General features: G+C 33.1%; 1 protein-coding gene across 2 annotated transcripts in view; it reads right to left on the bottom strand.

Annotated features, from left to right (window-relative positions):
* The window catches only part of LOC143912085 (protein toll-like), a 189,722-nt gene extending 166,873 nt beyond the window's left edge, over positions 1–22,849 (bottom strand). The window contains exon 1 of one of the 2 annotated variants that reach the window (XM_077431255.1): positions 22,580–22,849. The gene's annotated coding sequence lies outside the window, so the exon portion shown is untranslated. The remainder of the gene's footprint in view (positions 1–22,579) is intronic. The other variant, XM_077431256.1, reaches the window with a different exon arrangement.
* Between the last annotated feature and the right edge of the window lie 333 nt (positions 22,850–23,182).

Genomic DNA, 23,182 nt, shown 5'->3' with positions numbered 1-23,182 from the left:
ATATATATATATATATATATATATATATATATACATATATATGTATATACACCCAAATTGGAAAATAACTTGGAACAATGCACAAGTGGATAAGGTCTCCCGCTTAGGCAGATTAATCACCAACGTATTCCCAACGAAGAAGAAGCAAAAGCCGCAAGAAACTTACTTCGCGCGTGTGCGGAATTAAATCTGCATCGATTATGAGGAAGTCATATCGCTTCGGGGTCATTTTAGCACGAGTTTGTAAGCATATCTATTTATAAAATGTTAACATGTTTCGAATGCAAAATAACTTTTAATTCAGCGTTCGAGATTTAGATGAGAGATTTTCCTCTTCTCGGCGCTTTGAGGAGCATTTTGAGTGTGTGTGTGTGTGTGTGTGCGCGTGTCAAAGTCGACGTCAAAAGACAGAAGAGGTATGCTTGAACACGTTTTTCAAAGTTTTCTATAGTGTCGGTTCAGCACTAAAAAGCTTTGCGGTCAAAAGAAAAAAGCCTTAAACCGGTCGGTTGCAGGCTGTGTGCAGGTTTTAAAATATTCCCCGGGGAAAAAATGAAAAAAACCGATGAGATCACATCCTTCTCTTTTTTCTTCCAGTGAAGACGAAACGAAAAATTTTAAAGTTTATTGTCAAAAATTCAATAATTTTATTTGAAAAGTTGCCGAATCGTCTGACACAAGTGTGAATTTTCGACTTATGTCAACAAAATTAAGAAAGCAAATATGTATTTAGCGGTTTTCTTATGAACAACTCATATTTCAATGTCAAAGATGTGCCTCAAAAACGGCACAGAATATTAAAAATAATTTCGCATAGATTTAATACTAACATTTTGAATATAAAAGAGAAATATTTTGTATTCAAAATGTATTTCAAAAGGTATGAAAAGATTTTTCGGAAGTCAACGGCATTTTTATTATCTAAATATACACATTTAGATAAAAAAAGTAGACATGAATGTGGGTTACCCATGCCTTTCCTATACTGATCGAATTAATTGAGGATGTAGTAAAAATTAAAAAAAAAATGAAACACCTGTTAACTGAATTAAAATGACCGCGTATAATATTCAGTGAAAATGGCGCGTGACCAAATTGAGCATTACAATTTCCGTTGTGGTTTTTTCTTTCAAATTCAAATGTATCATTACGTTATTAATAACAGATGAAGGAAAAACCTATTATACTCATTTGGAATCTAGTTGAAAGCGACATGGTGATAATTGATGAGACTATTAAATTTACATACTCAAATTGCTTTCAAAATGCATACATAATAAGCCAAAGGGAAAATTTCGTGATTAAATTTTAAATCAAAATTGACAATAATTACACTTTAATTAAATATGTAAGTAAATGTAGATCTGTACGTAGGTAGAAATTGATTGAAATAACGTGGAAAATTTTATGAATACCAAATAAATACAGTAAATGATCTAAAATCAATCGACTTTTTGGTATAACTTAAAAATAGCAATAAATCACTTTTCTGCGCGCGCACATTAATACGGGAGGAAAAGCCTGTTTCTCTTGTTCCTGTTGTATCCTGTTCGCGCAAATTGAGTGAGTATGTACCGTTTACCATGCACCATTTTTTTTTGATCTTTCGACTTAAGATCTTTCGATTTTCGATCTTTGCCTTCCGATATTTGCGTTTTCTGTCGTTTAACATTCTGTCTCGTCACGGAGACCGGTATGTAACATATTTCAATTTTTTATCCAGTCATGCCTGATAGTCATAACCCAATCAGACAAACATTTGAAAGTTCCGATTTATTCCAACCAGACGAATAACAATCAATTCTGGACAACTTGAGCACGAATGATAACTATCCATGCACATACATAAATTCCGCACATCGAACCAACGGCGACAATTCGGCCTGGCAAATCAATCTATGTACATATGTACGTGTCGAAAATTTGCCGAAGCAGCAATCTGAAGCGACATTTGCCTAAACGCCATCGTTTCCGCGAAAAAAGTTGCCAAATCGCTTTATAATGGATTCACATTGCAGAAACGTTAACGGCGACGTATTCGAACCGGCGAAAGTCGGCAATCCGCGAAACTGTGCTCCCCCGCGCGTCGCCAAAGGGTTAAATCGAGCGTGAAGCCGCGATGAAAATTTTTCAATCCACAGCAACGACGCCAGCCGCAAGAGTTGCCGACATTGAATTATGGGGTCAGAAGAATGGGGGGGGGGGGGGACACCGAGGGTGAGAGGGAGAGGAGTAGGCACTGACTTGCGCAGGTATCGGGTGAAATGGGAGAGGGAAAAACGAGGGGTGGCACATGGTTGAGATAAAATTTTAAGAGGGCACAAGAAAGTCGAGGGCATTCCTCTATAATGCAGAAAGTCGACTGACACATTTTTAAACAACCTCCTACATACATATAACAATATATTAGATATCACATATCAGTATAGTTATAGTACAGTACTTTACAGTATACATACAAGTATAAATTTTACTCATTCACATTTCATTGCAAAATAATTCAAAATGTTCAACAAATTCATTTGTATACACTAAATTTTCCATCCCGAAACAGGAGAGCATTCTGAAACGTACATATACATATATACATACATATATTCCCATAAACCCAAAGCATCTACGATACTCAGGTTACAAATTTGGCCTCGTTTACGAACCAGTTAAAATCACATCAATCTAAGCTTACCTACTCAAATTACGGCAATTCGTTCCGAGCGCTTTTTCTATGTAATAATAATACGATCGGATGCAAACGAGGTGCATTTTAGGAGATGAAAAATGCATCACGTACCTGAATAAGGTCTTCGTTTCATATTAAAACCTCCGTGATGAGAATTATTTATTTTACATATACATATGTATTAGAAAGAAAGATTATAACATAAGTTATCAGAGAAGAAATGCGAGATCAACGCGATTTCACGAAATTTTTATTAAAATACATAATACGGCGGAACAACGAACCTTAGAAAAATAGTTGGAATAATGGCTTAGAATTTATATGGTAAAATAAATTTCCACTTTTTTACAACATAAAACCTAACCTTAAAAACGTAAAGGAGGTATGTAAAAAGGGTCATGTACCTCATAAAGCAAATCTAAAATTTAATACGTTCGTAAAATGGTTAGAAAGAGCTCTGTCAAAGGTCAACACATCAATATATTTGATTTGACCCCTGAATTTACCGCTAACTTTTTAAATACACAAAAAATTACACACATACACAGAATCGACAGGTGATTAACGAAATAATGATTCGGATGTACAATAATAGAAATAGTCAATAATTATTTATATTTAGGACAAATAATACACGTAAATAAGAAGAAATAAAGAGACGCATGACATTATCTATAGGATGGAGTGCATTTGGACGAATGAATGCTGTTTTTAAATCAAAAATGAAAACGTGATCAGTAATCGATTCCGAGTTTGAATCAGTCAAAATCTCGAATTCGAATTTTTTACATGATCACAAAACTTCATCTATTGTTACTACGTACATAGATAAAGTAATAAAAATAGAAAGAGACCTTCGATCAGTGTGTTTTGCCAGTGATGACTTATGGATGTGAAACTTGGATACTGAACGCCAAAATGCTACACAAAATCCAATACACTCAAAGATGTATGGAACGCTGTATGCTTGGCATAACGCGGCAAGACAGGAAACGGAAGACGTGGGTGAGAAGTATGACAAGGGTAGTGGATTAAGTGAACAGAGTGAAGAGATTGAAATGACAATAGGCGGGCCACGTGGTTAGAAGAATGGATTAAAGGTGGACAAAATAAGTGCTAGAATGGTATACGAGAGAATGCAAAAGGGTAAAAGGAAGACCGAAGGGAAGAAGAAAAAGGATGAGAGTTGCGCAAAACAGAGACGAGTGGAAACCTACTGGAGAAGTCTTCGTCCAGCAGTGGATGACTGTAGATGCCAAATTATGATATCGTATTAGGATTTTATTTTCAAAAGAAACGATAATTATAACTGAAATTATAATATTCTTGTTGTGAAACGACTGTATATTACTATTAATTATCGTACATATACATAGTTTTCAAACATTATATTTAATTTCATCACGATAAAAACGAAAAATTCTAAGGCGAGTGCTTTTCCACACATGACCAGTCATGCAGTCCAGCAGACAGATAAGAAAGAAGACAGAAACGATTCTATCGCGAGTTTTTTTGGACAATTTATTTTTTAATAGAACCGTCTCAATGGTTAAACCAGACAAAATGTAAAATAATCCAACACTATGTACTATATATCATGTTTGGATTCGGGATAATTTGAGTCGACCGAATGGTACATACGCAACGCACCATTTTATCGTGCGACGACTGCAGATTACCCCTGGTACGAACGTGCATAACAATAAACCTAGTTACAGCCTTGTGCAAATCTTTCGAAACGGGATCGTATTCCGAGCATGGAACTGCACTTTGATATAATGTAATACGTAAGCGCGAAAACGCGAAAATATATCGAGGAAAACTTTCAGAAAATCCAGTCGTTCGTATGCAGCGGTGCACACATGCACCCCTCCTCCTCCCCCCCCCCACCTCCTCCTCGCTGCAATTTGTATCGAAGGATTGGAAAAGGGGAGAAATGGAAAATGCACGACCACTTCGACGTCTGCAAATTTTTTGAATTTTCACGTCGAATGGAATCGCGGCTATCCGAGTCGTCGTCGATATTCGCGGCAAAACTTTTCGAACCTTCTTTCCGCCCTTCGACCCCCTCCTTATACTACGTATCGAAGCGAGCGAGCTTTAAAATAATTGAAAATAATAGCGCGAAGGGTGAAATTTATGTGGAAAATTTTGCATCCGGGGGGTATTACACTTTCTCCGGCGGAATAATATTTCTTCATGGTTCAACATACAAAATAATCATTATGTATGCGAGGCATCCATTACCCACCCAACTTGCCCTTTGCAAAGAGGAAATTGCAAAGGAACAACGTTAACTCGCTCTATGCTGTTTCGCACATAGATAGTTACGCGCTTGCTGCATAGAGCTCAAACTATGAAAGATAATGTTTGCTCAAAATAGAAATTTTCACCTTTTTTTTTGGGGCAACGTAATACCGAAACGCTATCAAACCATAATTACAATCTTCTCACTACACAAAAAAGCCTTTGGTTAAGCATGCTACATACTTTCAACACGTATTAAAATAAATTTAAGGTTGATGGATTGTTGGCCGAACGCACACTTGGCCGAATGAAATTTTTAATTGTTTAAATTTATCAAAAATACCAATTTGATTTCTGAATACCCATAGTATATCTATTTTTATTGAATTTTGATACACAATAATTAATTTTTATCATATAAAAAATAAAGTAAAAATTGCTTTTCCTTAACAAGTAGGTATGTATATGTGCGTCATTATTGAATTTTGTTTTGTTTTTATTTTTAGAAAATTTTTAACAAAGCAAAAACATTACAATTAAAATAATAATCTGCAACGATATTTTCTATTTATTCCATTTATCCCGTTTTTCATCATCGTAATCATTCACAGCTATTCACAGCCATTCACAGGTTTGAGTAAAGGGATTTGATATACATATAATATGTACCATATGTACATGTACTTGCAAACAATTTTTAATTTCTTACATTGACAAACTGTGTACATACATATGTATTTTTCTTAGAATGTACATACATATGAAAGTAATATACCATTTCTCGAAAAAATAATTCGACTTTTTAAGAGACGATCAAAATTTGATTCAAAAAATATTAAACAACAATAAAAATCCAAACACGAAAATAATCTAATCTAAATAATTCGTAAAAAAAACATATAATTACACTAGAAAAGTCATAAATTAAATGTGCCGACACGTTAATACGTCACAAGACCCTCGAAAAAGACTCCCCCACCCTTTGTCTCAATTTCGCTGGAAAACGAAAATATAACTAATATGTGATATTTTTTACAACGCTATATAATTATCCTATAATAATTCTTATTATAAGAATGACTTAATTATTACCCAGAAGTGCTTTAAAAATTCGCTGTCACATATTGTACATAATTACAGCGTTCGATATTATGTATATGTACAATATACAATGAATACGAACCGAAAAGCTTTCAAATCATAATCCCACCCCCTTTCAACACCCCCGTCCGAAAAGTATTCCCTTCATCCTCCCCAGTAGTATTTTCACAGCCTTGGTAAATTGATATTTATCTGCACTCTAGCATGCATTTATTATATCTGGTCCTGTTTGTTTATATGTAGTGAGAGTTGTGGGCGAGCTTACATATACTCGTACGTTATATTGTATTATAAATTTTCGCGGGGAACGTCCCTAATGCTCACTCGTTGAAAAATACCATTAGTGCCCATTATAATATAGGGTTGGTCTAAAATATAATTAGCTAGAATTACAAAAGCCATCCTCCCCCCCCCTACTAGTCCCCTCAAAACAACAGCTCCGGCGAGGGAACAATGCGAATATATGTAATTTAAGCGAAATGGCACAAACGCTAAACATACAAAACATAATGGTAGAAGACTTTTAGGTGTCGCCAACATTTTTTATATTAAGTATATATGTACATACATACATACATACATACAGCGAAAGAATGCCATTTCAAAATCGAAACTGCCACTGTGCCTGAAGAACAAGATTTTCGATCAATGTATCTTACCCAGGGATGACGTATGTGTGCTAGACTTGGGCATTGAACGCCAGAAATCTGAATAAGGTCCAGTGCAATCAAATAAGTATGGAATGCTGTATGCTTGGCACAACGAGGAGATATAGAAAACGAAATATGTGGATTAGAAGTATGAAAAAGGTGATCTATGTAATAGTGAGAGTAGAGAGATTGAATTGGCAATGGGCGGGCCACGTAGCTAGAAGAATGGGCGATAGATGGACGAAAAAAGTGCTAGAATAAAACCTAAGAGAATGTAAAAGGGTGCAATTAAGACCGCAGGGAAGATGAGTGGATTAAATGAGAAAAGTGTGTGGAGTGAGATGTATAAGAGTTGCATAAAACGGAGACGAATGGAAGCATGTTGGAGATGCCTTCATCCAGCAACAGTGGATGGCTCTGAACGATAATTATGTACGTACATACATACGTATTATCAAAATATTTTATACGTTCAATTGAATACCTGTGATTCAACTTCTAAAATAAAATATATAAAAATAGTACATAGGATACTAACTAACTTATCATTAGACAATTGTAGAAAGAAAAAAACCGATTCCACCGTGAAAAAGCAGTGTTCAAAATCGAATAAAAAACTAGATCATGAAAACGTGATCAGTGATCGATTCCGAGTTCGAATCAGTCAAAATCTCGAGATCGAATTTTGGCATGATCACAAAACTTCATCTATTGTTACTACGTACATACATATGTACATAGATAAAGTAGAAATATATTGTATGTACAAACATACATATGTAACATCCACGGGTCCAAAGTTTAGACTCACCGAAGTAGGCAATCAGATACAAAAGTTGTATTATATTTAATATGGTGAATGTAAATATACATAACGAGAAAAGTGGCAATAAAACGTAGTGGGTGTGTGATATAATATTACGCATTTATGTACATATGTATGCAAAAGATAAGGAACACAGTAAATGTGACACTTTATCGAGAATTTATGTCACAAAAAATGTGCCGTATATTATTGTTTGCAATTCGGTCGAGCTAGACTAGGATCTACACGATCGGACGGACCATCTTGATCTTTAATTTCGCCATCTTGTCCCGACAACAAGTAAGGCGGCGGCAACAAGTCTCGCGGACTTGTCCTACTCGCTCATTGTGTATTCATTCCGGAGTTGTTTTGGATCAAAGTTTGGGTATCGGTTGGGACGATGGATGCTTCCGCAGCATTAAACTTGCCAAATTTTAGCGAAAACTTCGCGCTGCTTCCGAAGACGATCGATCGATGGAGAATTTACACGGGATTATATCCAACATCAAATATTCGAGATTTAAATATTTCATCAGAAAATACACAATGCTTACATACACTTGTATACTATGTATTTGCGAAAGGCTGACAGGCTATCGGTTACAAAATCAAAATACATACATATGTTTACGTCGAGATGGGTTATAGCAAATTAAAGTACATATTATATTTGAATTACGCCATATCAAACCTAAATAGATTGGCCATCTCTTGATCAGAACGTACTGATACGTAACGATCCTGTTCTTCAGAGAAGGACATACAGTGTACTCTCGATTATCCGTGCTTGAAAATAATAATTTTTTTTTAAATTTATTATATTTGAATGAGAATGCGTAATAATGAGTATATTTGGATCAATATCCACAAATAATCAACGAGGGGGTCGCCAACATCCGGATGCGGACAAGGCATTAGAAGAAGAAGGATCATTGATTAATCAGTGGGATTTTTTCGTTAGATACGTACATATGTATGTTCAGTTATCATATAATTTTTATTTTTCTGTTATGTTTGTTCTTTACTTTACATTATCGTCATGTTTTATTTTTGTTTACATCTTATTACATTTTGATATTTAATTTTTATTTTTGTATCTTTTGTTTATTCATGTACATATACATATATGCTTAGCTATAGTGACGCACTGGAGTATATCTGTAATGTCACTATAGCTTAAGTGTAATAAATAAATGAAGATTAAGATTCAGATTTAGAACAGCAAAAAAACCTAGGTTATTTAAGGTGAATGATATAAAAATCTTCCTGTTGATTACTATGACCAAAAAATGGGATGGATGGATAGAGAGTTCTTCGAAGATTGGTTCACAACTAAATGGGAGATTTTTTAAAAATCAAAGGTAAGCCACAGAACTGTAAATAAATAATGCTCCTCTTCATCCCAATGAAACTATGCTAAAAACAAACGACAGTCTTATGATAGCTAAATTTTCACCGCCTAATGTTACAAGTCGAATTCAACCTATGGACCAAAGTGTCATATCATCAATGAAACGGCTTTACCGTGCTGATCTGCTCTAAACTCATGCTGAGGCAGATGATGACTTGATCTATTTCTGGAAAAAAATGAGTATATGAGTATACACGGAATAGCAAAATCTTGGTCGAAAGTAAAACCAAAAACACTGATTTAATTATGGAGAACGACTATTCCTATTGTGGAATAGATTTATTGGATTGTGAAGTGAAATATGCAGATTCATGGGAAAATGGAAAATGATTTGAAAATTAGGGATTGGAAAAACATTGAGGAGTGGTTCGCCATTCAAATAATCTGGTTTTCATAGCATGAGTGATGCGGATATTGTTTCTGCTGTCAATATCAAAAAATGATACTTCAGATTATACGTGTTTTTCAGTTATCCAGTCCCGTACTCCCCAGCATTAGCCCGGATAGTCGAGAGTACACTGTCAGGAGTCAAAACATGTCCGAGAAAATTTTTAAAGAAATTTCGTATATTTTAAAAAATATTCAACGAATAAAGACGCAAAAATCGACAATACAAATAAATACGCAGAACCTTGACAAACAGTTATGTATGTAGATAACGACACAACAGTGTCAACTGCGTTATCTTGCACAAATAAAAAAAATCACATTCGTGAACTTTCCAATGCACACGTTCACAATAAACTACATAAATATAGAACGTATGTATATATGTACGAATACCTACATATACATAAGTATATATAGGTGTGTAATCCATGGGTAGTTAAGTTAGTGCGCTTCACACGTAGTCAACATGGAATGGTATTTTTACAACACCGAAAATGTCTTTTAGTTGTGAAAAAGACTCTGCACAGTGGTCTCATTAAAATATTTTTCGTGTGTGAGAAAAAAAGGTTCATTTCACGTCCGGTCATATTCACAATGGTTAGCGGAGCGCGTAGCGAGACAAAATTCCCTCAGAGTATTTTTTTTTCACATCGGGGTGTGTCTATGGTTTTTTCTATCCCCTTGTAAAAAAAAGAGAAGCCATGAGAGGGGGGGGGGGGTGAGGGAGAGGAGGAAATGGACGTGTGTAAAGCGTTTGTAAATTGCGCGAGGTTTCAGCGCAATGCTCGATCTTAAATTAAGATAAATCGTCGAGCGTCTAAACGTGGGAAATAACGGCAATGTTGTGACGTTGCGAATATTATCAATTTTCCAGATGTCGTTGTAAATGTTCCTCGTTTTACACGAGTGTTTTCACGGTGTCGATTATATTAGCGTTGTTATAGAATTATTATACATAAACGGGACTTAACAACGCTCTCTGCACTATTGCATTCTGCTACCGTAATTGTATTAATTACCGCAAATGCATTATATATTTTTAGCAGCGTATTATATACATAAAAGATTGTGATTTTTTTATATTTATAAATGTATAAAATACACAGTATCTAATTTCCAACAAAAAAAATCTTTAAATATACATGTGTACATACATACATTGTTATAAAGATCTAATTTTTTCAGCCAATACTACATTCATACATATATAGCCAGGGCTGTGGAGTCGGAGTCGTACGAAAACTACAGACTCCGACTTATTTTTATTACTTTCTTTGATTAATAGTATAACGATATGCGTCAATTACATAGTCTTCAATTTTATTGAAGTACATTCACAAATAAATTGAAATTTAATAATTTCATTAAAATATCACGATGATGTGGTCAAAACCGATTGTTTCCTGTTTTTCACATTTTTTTTATTAAATTGATTTATTTGTGTATGAAATTCATACACAAACGCTATGAATCAAGTTGATTTTTTATTTATACCTATGTCATCACAAATAATTCAATAAATAGGGTTAAATGTCAATTTTTTATATTTTGAAAATTGCTATTAATTAGAATACTAAAAATTTTATAAGTTGGCAAAAAAGTCAAGTTGGAGCTGGAGTCGAATCATAAGATAAAGTCGGAGTCAGAGTCGGTAAATTTTGAAGCGACTCCACAACCCTGTATAATCTATTCAGCGCTGTGACTAGATTTTCAATTTTGGGCCCCTTGTTTGAAAAATAGTAAAGGACTATGACAAACGCATCATCACATCAATTTTCTAAAATCTATAACGATATTATATGTATTTTATCAAAATTATTGGACAATAGACAATTAATTATATTGGACAATATTTATTTATTATATTGGACAATAGACAAAAGAAAAGCAAGCGCAAGAAGTGAATTTTTTATTATTTTAATAGAAGCTTAAATACATACATACATACATACATGTGTACATATACAGAATCAGTATTCATCGTTCACGAACGGTTAACGATCAGATCTTTGAACACAATCGTCGATGGAATACGATCATTATGATTTCAACCATCCGTATAGTGAGTGATTTCTTTTAGTGACCAAGCATAACTATGTACATATACATATGTTTTCGGTTGATGGACTGTAATACTTGAAATTCAGTAGAAGTTGCAAACAATAACAAACCGAACGTGTGTCTGATAAATCAATGCACTTCTTCGAAAACCGCTACCCGTCTAAATCCTCCTACTTTTGGCACGCTTTGGCCGACCTGTAAACCTAGCTGGATAGACGTTTCGCTAATTAAAAGCCCAGTCGAGTCGACCAACAAACCAGTGATTGTGCTTTTTCTTCTTTTTTTTATTCATATCTACCACGGTTGCTGCGCTCGAGAGCCTAGTAAAAACGAATCGAACAACAACAAATAATAAAAAAAACAACACGTAATTAACAGAATTCATTGCCGCGATTGTATTGGGTCTGCTCGGAAGCCAACAATGGACAACGCTGATCGGCGATTTAAAAAGTCTGATCGGATTGTTCTATCAGCTCTAATCGAGGAATTGTACTAGACCGGTTTGCTTGCCTCTTTTTAAACGATCATGTCGCGGAAATTGTGAAAAAATATATAAAATTACGAACGCCTTTTTAAAATACTTTGACATCGTTCCACCAACTTGCAATATCTCAAGGCTCGTTTTCCCAACTTTTTCAGTGTATTTGGTCGTCGAGTTTATTTTATATATAATTTCGAATGAGACTTTGTATGTAAGTATATAAATATGTTGGTTGGTAACATCAAAAACAAATCGAAGTTTCTATGACGATTCGATATATATGTATTTTTTTTTCGATTCAAATAAATTTAATAAAAAAACAAATGAATATTTACTATTAGATTTGCCATGTTTAAGCTGTTTATATTACAAATACTGAGCGAAGCCGGGTAAAACAACTATTATATAATAAATACAAAACGCATACGGAAATGCTATACATTGTGAAATACTTATTTTACGAAATAAACATGAACTATTAAAAATATTCGGATGTGACCAACCCACGACTTATCTATGTATTTGGGGAATATAGGAAGGTTACAAAACAAAACTCGATAATTAAACATATGTACATACGTACATGTTCACATATGAGAGCATTTTCGTTACAAATTGAGCACAAATGTAGGGAAGACAAAATACTTTGTCAACTTAAAATATTGAAAAAAAAATGTTATCGAATCGATAAGATTTTCAGTAACCGATACTACGTTTCAGTTCGATAGGACTAACGGTGTTCAAAAAATTTCCAAAATTCACAGACATACAGACACACACACACACACACACACACACACACACACACATATTTTGTACATAGATCATGAAAATTTGATCAGTGATCGATTCTGAGTTTGAATTCTCACATGATCACAAAATTGATTTTTAAACGTATTTTTAAATATTTTAAAAGTGTGTTAATAGCTTAAAAATCTATGAATGACCACGATATGCCTCGTATATTAAATATATTACATACATGTACAAACTCCTGTTTAAGCAGACGAAAACTCGAGAAAACGAGTCTCGAGATATTGCAAGTTGGTAGAACGGAGCGCACCGCTTTGTCAAGTATTTTGATGAAAGAAAATCGATACTTTGCTACGATCAACAGATAAAAAAAATATGTATGTACATATATACAATATACAGATACGTACGTATGTAAATAAGTATTAAACAGTAAAAAGTAATATCAACCGTATAAAAATAAAGCAATTTCATCGACACGAAAGACTTATAAAATTAAATTTCAATCGAATCAAAATTACCCGTATTTATATTTTATGTTACGCCATGAGAAAATTGACACGTGCTTTTCCATCGTTATTTTTTCCGGGTTTCTAATTACAATGCAAAATTGCACATAAAAATGCATGCATAAGATTTTTATAGTCCAATAAAACAGTAATATGTACGTAAAAAACACATATCAATCTGAATATTAAAACATTTTAGTGGAACTAATAAAAAAAAGGTTGTAAAATTCTAATAACATGCACATAACGTGCGACATCGGTTAAATTAAGTTTAAATAACGCCATTTTTGTATGTCATTGCGCGGCAAAATATCATCTGTGAAAATTTCAAACACTGCACAGGCAGGCACATAAAAATTAAATAAAAATAAAAATATTTTCATCGCGGCTTATCTAAATAAGTTAGATTCACATGGAAATGCCGCACCGACGACAGGAAACATAAAACAGCTCAAAGCAAACGCAGAACAGATAAAATTTTAATTTCGGAACTAATTATCAAAATAAAGTAAAAATTAGTAAGATAGAGAAATAAATTACAAACTTGAGACCGTACTTATGTACCACTATACACACACACATATGTATGTACATAAACCAAACGCACTCGTGCGGTCATAATAAATTAATGTTAACATACACAGACCACCCGTAAGAACAACACAAGCGGCGCGTCGTGGCGCTTACGACATTTACAACACTGACAGTGGAATATTAAACGGTTCGAACAGACTATGCATATAACACTCCCCCCACCCACCCCCACCAGGTTAATCAAGGACGCATTAATGAAACTTTAGGTCTTATATACGTACGTAGGTAGTATACTGAAACATACGCGTAATTGGGGTTGTAAACGGTCATCTGAAAGTTCGAGTGTGTGTGTGTGTGTTTATGTGGGTGAGAACGAGGTGGAGAGGAAATTAAATACGAATTCGCCGAAATTCGGTGAGTCGATATTTAAACGGTTTAAACGGTCCAGGCTTAAAGCATATCAAAGACCCGACGAAAATTTAATTAAAAACGAAAGCTACGGCGCCTCCCCTACCCTTCTTCGACCCCCTCCCGACTCCCACCCATCCCGGTCGACACCTACACGCATGGGAAATGCGTAAATTTATCGCAGCTAGGTTTCCCCGGTATCCGGTTGCGGGATTGAGCCCTCTTAATATCGGTTTCCGACTGTACGTCGGGGAAATTGCATACCTTTCGACGAAAGCAATTCGATGACTGTAATTGAGGAGCTTCGGTAAAACCTACATACATACATATACGGGTTTAAGCGACGTATTAAAAATACATGTCAAAATTTAAACGGCTACATCGGGGGTCAAGTAACTGGGGTAAATTACAAAAGATTCACTGAACACATGTCATTTTTCCAAAACCTGTTGTATATAGTGGTGTAGTCGGGCCAGGACGCCGCCCTGTTACTCATTTTTGAGCCAGGTCGCCGCCATAGCACTTAAATTAATAAGCATTGTTTTTCGAGTGCAATTAAAATATATTTCGACTAAAATTTCACATAAAATTTTGTATTCCAAATATTGTGAGCAGACTCTCGTTTTAACACTCGATATAATCTGAGTACATTCAAAACTTAAAAGACGTTTAATGAAATTTATTGGATTTTTTTTTTCTAAAACCACTCTAAACTTTGAAAAAAAACATTCTTCGAACTATCGAACATACGCACTTGAGGATAGATGAAATGAGGTAACTCAGCTTAAATGAATAGTCATCTCTAAATTCACATGTTAAAATTTGATATTTTTGTGACATTGCTAAAAGGAAATGTTGCTGTTGACACACAAACAAGGGTTTTTCCAAAATCGAAGATGTCGAAGAGGATGCATTTTGGAAGTTTTTATAAAATATAAGGAAATACATCATAATTTCAATATTTGTTAATTATTATTTGATTTTTTTTATAAATATTTGAACTACCAATATTAGGATAAAACTTTTTTTAGTAAGAAAAAAAGCGGGGGGGGGGTCGTAAAAATTAAGCACCGACCTGGTTCTTTTTTATTTAGCACTACACCACTGGTTGTATACTATATGTACTAATCGTATGAATTGTCTATATAAATAGATTCTATAAACTACATTTAAATGCAGTTATCCGGACACCATAGAATTAAAAAAAAACCACTTCAAATCGAGGGGGTAATATCGTATATCATACACATTTAATATATGTCAATTTTTTGAGGTAGAGGTTTAAGTAATATTTCCAACAACCTATATCGTATTATCGTACATATGTATATGTAAATCGTATTATAGGTACATATGTATATGTACAATAAATACTGAAAGTCTCTTACCATATAATGATGTTTAATTCCTTACACAAAACTCCGTACTTCAAATATTTCACCGAACAGGCATTATAATATAATTATAATACATATGTATGTTCAAGAGATCAATTAATTTATTACACAATTGTTTGAGACGAATAATTTTATAATTGCCCTTCGAAAATACTACATTTATCATAATTATGTTTTTATTTTAAATCAATATTTTATGCGTATTAAATTTATTTTTTAAGTACCAAGAAAATATGATGCTTAATTAGTATGCCAAAGAAAGTTTTAAAAATGGGACTTTTTTATAGTTTTATAAACTATGAACCTTAGTCTTTATTAAATACAAATAACATATACATATAAAACATGATAAATCTTTTGCCTTGATTAAAGAAATCTTGATTTCTTGAAATTACCAAGACTTGTCGTTCTGTTCTAGCATGTGCATTTTGACGACGACGCGATAAATGATCTATAACTTGTGATGAAAAATAATAAAGAGTATGTACATATGTATGTATGTATGTACATATATACATACTTATTCACTTACCACGTTAATCACAATTCACAAGATAAATATCTTCAGCTGCTGCGCTGATAATGAAGTGCATGATGAATATTACATACATTATATACATATGTAGGTATTTACATGTTGAATAACAAGAAAAAAAATCTTAACACTCGGATAGATTTTCCAAATCACTATAAAATACTTCTATGAATATGTTCTTATGCTCATATAAAACTATCTTTAATTATATGATTATATGTATATAATTTTATATACATAATGTTCAACATAATTTCTAACATAATTTCTATTGCTGGAGATTTTAGAAATAAAACTAAGTATGAATCTATGAATGAATATACATATTTGATACATGTACAAATATACGTCACAAATTAATGAAAAAATCTTAAAATAGATTTAAGGAATTCTAAAACGGTTCTCTAGACGTTAATATTAAGATGATTTCTACAAAATATTTCAAATAATTGGATGTATAAGAGAGCCATAAAGCTTTATAGTACATATATACATATATATGTAATTAAGTACAACACAGCAATATCAACCGCTACCTGTTTGTATTGTATTAAAATTTATCAAAGAAATTTTGTACTTGAAGATACAATAAACCCCTTTAAATTTAACGAAAGTAAGACAAACGCGTACAATAGCAGACATCAATAGCTGGAAAAGCCAAAATTAATATATTAAACAATGTTTCAATAAATATTTGCTATATAAATATACTAATTTGCTTTATAATAATTACACACGATCAGTTATTAATGTGATTATATAATTATATTTAAAAGTCGCAATAAAACGTCCGAAAGTGTGCATTGTGCTTCGACTAATTGAAATTCGAATGCTTTATCTCAATGAAAAGGACAGAATAGAACCGTCTGTGCGGAATAAACGATCGTTATCATTTAGAGAATCAACGTGACCGTCTGATAATAATTGGGTCGATTGTGAAATATGCACTTCGTTCCATTGTATTATCTCCAATTTCACGCTTTAAGTTAGTACATGAGATTCTGACATTCCTATACAACGCCGATTTCAACGTCATTGTTTCAGTGTCTGAATACGTATTATACATAAATATATATATCAGATCGTGATTGAATTTTCGTTCCGCGTCCAGACTTTCCCTTAGCAAGTTTCATATTGTAGCTCAAATTCTGTGGGGGAGGAAAAGAGGGCTCGTATATAAAAGAAGTTGTGGCCGGGTCACGAAGACCCGTCTTTTATAGTTTATGCCGGGATTGGCCCGGGTTATTGCTGTGTGGCTGGTCGGAATAAGACATATTTCACTCTTATATTTGGTTCGTAAAAGGGGGCTAAGGAAGGGGGTAAATGTTCCTATAAACACGTGGTTCAACGAGGTCAAGCTACCCGGGTTTAGCTGATCTTGGGGGGCAAATAGCATGACCAGATCGAAAGTTCAATTCAATTACATTTTGCCGCAGTAAAATAAAAACGACTTACGACTTGGTGCCAGTGTTGAAGTTTTCGGGAGGAATCCGTCGGGATCGGGATGCTGTGGAGTAATCGATAAACACGCGACTTGGAAACACAATTCTGTACGGATCGGGTAACAATCAATAAATATGTCGGATTATATTCGAAGTACAATACAATACGCAAAAACAAAAGAACCAGAAGTTTCGTTGTTGATGAAAATAAACAAAACTTTTATTTAAATTTGAATATAAATTTGAGCATAAATATTACCAACTGAATTGTAATATTTATACTAAAATGTGTAATATATTGTAAAATCATTATTATAATATAAACTTTATCTTATATGTATGTATGTTTGTATATAGAGGTTCTAAAATTTAATTGTTCTTGTTTGAAATGAGCACCTTAATAAGTCAAAGTTGAGAATATACATACGTATAATAGGACAGACAGCACATCAGCCTGTGAATGAGATAAGTCACTTTAATAATAGCTGTATTATAATTAAATTACCTTGAATGAAGCTGTGTTTTCAAAATGATTGAAAGGCAATGGCTTCAAAATCTATTCCATTTCCGAAAATTTCGAGTTTATTTGAACAATACCATGTAATGAATATATGTATGAATGTTTGTAGCATATAATATTAAATTACAGATGAACATTCCCCGGTCAGAATTTGCTAGTTTTATACAACAATTGTTGACACGAATTCATGAATTTATGTTATATGTAAAAATGTTTGTATTATATCAATTTGCACCACTGTGTGGCGAAAATCAAGTTTCCCACTTTCCATTCTCTATTCTAAAAGACAAAACGAAACCACTGCATGAAAATTTATTTTCCAAAGATACTCGATTTCAAACAGAATTAAATCTATAGTCTAGAACAGCGATCGCCAATCTATGGGCCAGTGATGGTCCGTGAGAATATTTTGGTGGTCTCCAGAAAAATCTGAACTCTATTTGCATTTTATTAATAATAAAAAAAGTTATATTCTGAGGAATTCTAACACTGTTAATAATAATTTTCGCATTTATACTTTTCTAAATTCACGAACTGCACTGGAGATGGGAAACAAGAAAGGCGTAGCATGGCGTCAGGGTAATTTTAAGTTTTAAATTTTCAAAAACATATGTAGTACATATGTATTTGTGCGAAAAGACATTTTTTACCTGTCGTAGCATATAAAACCCGATACTGATCTTGGTTTAAAATAAAAACTTCTCTTCATATTGCAGTAACGTCATTGAAGCCGTATATCAGTGAACTTATTTGCAAAAAGCAGGAATTCACGCTAAAAATGTACAAAACTTAAATAAACTTTAATTAAATCGTAATAAGCAAATTAACCTTATTAATTTTGTTTAAAATATTTTTTTTTCAATATTTTGTGGTAATACGTATTTATAATCTGTTAATATTAAATAGATGTATTTCTAATCAATAAAATGGACGTTATCTGATGATTATTTTAGAAATGCACATTTTAAAAAAATTCATCTAGCGGTCCTTGGGATTTAAAATTATGAAGTGGTTCGTAAGTTGGTCAAAAGGTTGGTGACCGCTGGTATAAAATCTAGATTAAAATACATATTCTCAGTTTGTATGTATGTATATACAGTGGTGTAGTGCTAAATAAAAAGTTTTTACGACCCCCCCCCCTACCCGCTTTTTTCGTTACTTAAAAAATATGCATTCTAATATTGGTAGTTCAAATATTATTTCTTGTTGAAATTATGATAGATTTTTTATATTTCATAAAAATTTCCATACTGCATGAAGATTTTTGATTTTGCAAACCGTGTTTGTGTGTCAACAGCAAAATTTCCTTTTAGCATGTGAATTTAGAGATGACTATTCATTTAAGCTGAGTTCGCTTATTTTATCTATCCTCAAGTGCGTATGATCAATAGTTCAAATAATGTTTTCTTTCGAAGTTTTGAGTGGTTTTAGATAAAAAAAGCCCATAAATTTCATCAAAACGTTTTTAAGTATCGAATATGCCCAGATTACTATTCGGTTGTGATCACCAAATGTTAGAACGAGAGTCTGCTCACAATATTTGGTATGCAAAATTGTATATGAATAATTAGCTAAAATATGTTTTAATTGTACTCGACAAACAATTTTCATATCAACCGTCCTGGCCCGACTACACTACTGTGTACATATGTATTTACAAATATGCAGAGTTCTTCGAGTTCAACTTACTCATATTAGAAACATAGAAAGCTACTTAGTTTCATTGGTGTAATCGCCTATTTTATTTTTATTTTTTTAATAACATAAAATTTGAGATTAATTCGATGTGTTTTTGAAATATCCATTTGTATATATACATATGGTATTTTAACTGGTGAGGGCTTATTGACTTTACTGAATAAAATTTAGAAAACCAAGGGATAACACTTTCTCAAAAATAATTGGAAATAGATTGTCTTCGATTTCTAAATGAACTTAAATGTTTAAAACATCAATTACAAACTTTTTACGAGGGTAAAGACCCCAGGAGAATGAATCATATTGATATTTTAAATATACTAGATAGATAGGATTTACAAGAATCCTATCTTAAGGGGGGGGGGGGTTCTAAAAATTAAACAGCGACCTGGTTATTTTTTATTTAGCACGACACCACTGCTTAGTTTGAATGTATACAAATACATGTGCGATAAGTAGAGTACGGATAGCCAAGGTGCCGCTCATTGTTCCATTGTTGTAAATGCTTTGTAAAAAAGGTTCGGCAAACCTTTAACAATGCATTTACAACATTTGAACAATAAACGGCACCTTGGTTATCCGGGCTTTAACGATAAGAAAGAAAATGAAAATTCATAGGTTGATCATTATTAGAAATTTACTGTAGTTATGTAGATATATAATACATATGTATATGTAAATTACATTTTATTATACAATAACGACTTCGTATTATTTAATCAGATCTGCGACCAACTGCACCGGTTAACCCTTTTCATAAATACAGTCCCACGAAAGGAAATTAGAGCACCCAATTGAACAGAGTATTTCTGTTTATTTTTATATGCTAAAAAAACTATGTTTGTATAATCGTATCTTTCAACTTTGGACTTAATAATTTTGCGAATAGGAACGTTATACTAAGGTCTTATACTAACAAACTAAAGAAGATATCTGTACATGTATTTACTTACATAACTTACGTTGATGGAAATACCCAATATTCAATGATATTTCTTTGCAAATGACGCTTTCATAATAAAAAGTACTACTGAGAATGAACATAACTACATAGTTATATTCATTTTCTGCAGTGATTTTTATAATGAAAGCGTTATTTGTAAAGACATATCATTGAATATTGGGTATTTCCAGTGGTGTAGTCGAGCCAGGTCGCTGCTCTGGTACATTGATATAAAAATTGTTTTGCGAGTACAATTAAAAAATATTTTTGCTTATATTTCATATAAAATTTTGTGAGCAGACTCTCGTTTTAACATTTGGTGACTACAACTGTATCCTCACTCAAATGCTCATTTGAGTGCAGAAAATATTTTAAAAATAGCCCAACAACAACCCTTTGAAAAAATTATAGACACTTTCAATTACGCCTTAATCGAATCAACAAAATTTTTAAAAATTCATATTATTTTATATTTCAAAAGAATAATAAGCCTTATCCAGACCACTTTGATTGACTTTTCAAGTTAATTACCTTTTGATTTTTTATAAATATTTGTACTACCAATATTAGGATACATATTTTTTAAGTAACGAAAAAAGCGCGAGGGGGGGGGGGTCGTAAATATTAAACACCGACCTGGCACTTTTTTATTTAGAACTACATCACTGGGTATTTCCATCAACGTAAGTTATGTTACATAACTTATGTAAGTAAACACATGTACAGATATCTTCTTTAGTTTGTTAGTAAGAAACTATCTTCCTTCTATTCGTAAAATTATTTAGTTCAAAGTTGAAAGATACGATTATACAAACATAATTTTTTTTAGCATAGAAAAATAAACAGCATAATTTCATGATACCTATGTATATCTATATTTCCCGTTGCTTCAATATAAGCGTATGAATTTAAAATAAAAATACGCCGTCGTAAAAACCTGTTTGATTAGAACATTTGCATTTCCAAGAAAATTTGCGCGTAGTCAAACGTAAAAAACCGCAAATTAATTATTGAAAATAAAAATTAAATAACAAACATCACACAAAATATAATTTTCACTGCGAAATTAATAATTGCTTCATAAAAAAACTGTCAGCTCCAGGGAAAAATCCGGGAAAATGATTTTTATAAAGTCGAAATTGAAATGCTACTCGCATGATATTAAACGTAGTAATTTTGTATAAAAAAATACGTATAAAATTGAATATTTCGTACGGCTGTCTGCAGACGACAAGGTCAACAAGTCATGATAATGAATATATAGTGTAAATATACCATAATATTTTTGCTAAATACATACGTACATATGTACTTATGTCAATGACACTAGTACGGTCGAATAAAATATCGAGTCCACCAAGAAAATACACATAAATATAAAATAAAATATTAAAAATGGCATGCTTGTACATATATATACCTTTCATAGTGAAACTGATGTAAAATTTTCAAATTTTAGAATTCATAAAATAAATCAAGATAAATTTCAGTCAGCAAAAATGAGTAGCGATACTTTGAACTGTAATTCATATATTTTTATATATTATGGTAACAAAATATAAAAATTTAATGCAAACAGCAGTAATTAACAAACATACAAAATAACGATGGTCAAAAAAAACTTACTATTTTGAATTATAAAATAAAGTAAACACTCACATCAGTCAAATTCTCAAGGTCAAAATTTTTCACTAAAATTCAATACTTAAATAATTAATATTTTGCGTACAAAACCACATGAAAAATCCAAACCACAATCGGATGAAATAATCTGCGAATACAAACGCACAAAAAAATTAGCAGACGTATTTAAAGTTAACCTTCAAACCGACATGCAGCAATACTTTTTGAACAAACGTCAATCAAACAACGAGGTATCTAAGATTTGACAAATTAAGATCATCGTGTATATCAAGCAATGTATTGGCATCGTCGATACCAAATAATAATAAATACATACAATAAAATTCCAACTTTCCACATTCGTCATAACGTAAACATTGCGTGGACTTACCCGCACTGTCAATCGGTGACGTAGTTAGTGGACAGAGACGTCAAAATCCGGTTGCGGCGTGACGCGATTGTAATTGGCACGCAAATTTTACCTCTATGACACTCGCGATCCCTAGATCCCTAGGTCAAAAGTCGTCTGACACGTGGGTAATTCGACACGTTGCGTTTCGGCCAATGCGAACGTTGCGAAGTACGAGAGAACGAACGGACGAAAGAGCGAGCGAGAAACGATCACAGAGCACGTTCGCGGTGAGCGGTCGGCCCGCGACTGGTCGTATGAAGTCGACGGCACGCGGTCGGTGCACTTCGGTAATGCTCGGCAAAGTTCGGTGGTACTCGCTGTTCGTCGCGCTCTTCTTCACTTTGTCTGTTCCTTCGGATGCTGGTTCGTATGGAGATTCGGAGTAGCAGTGGCTTCTTTGATTGTTTTGTCTGTGTTGTAAGCTTGCGGTTTGGGTTTTTTGCTACGTTTCTGTTTGTAAATTTTTATCATTTTATATGGTGTCGTCATTGGTAAATATTGATTATCTTGGAGTTTAATTTTTTTACGCAATAATAAAAATTTTAATTCGCACTCTTGTGGTTAGATTTGGTTGTTATTACA

The sequence above is a fragment of the Arctopsyche grandis genome, chromosome 5, assembly GCF_051622035.1.
Source record: "Arctopsyche grandis isolate Sample6627 chromosome 5, ASM5162203v2, whole genome shotgun sequence".
NCBI lineage: Eukaryota > Metazoa > Arthropoda > Insecta > Trichoptera > Hydropsychidae > Arctopsyche > Arctopsyche grandis.
The sequence above is the reverse complement of the archived record's forward strand: the minus strand, read 5'-3'. Positions and strand labels throughout refer to the sequence as shown.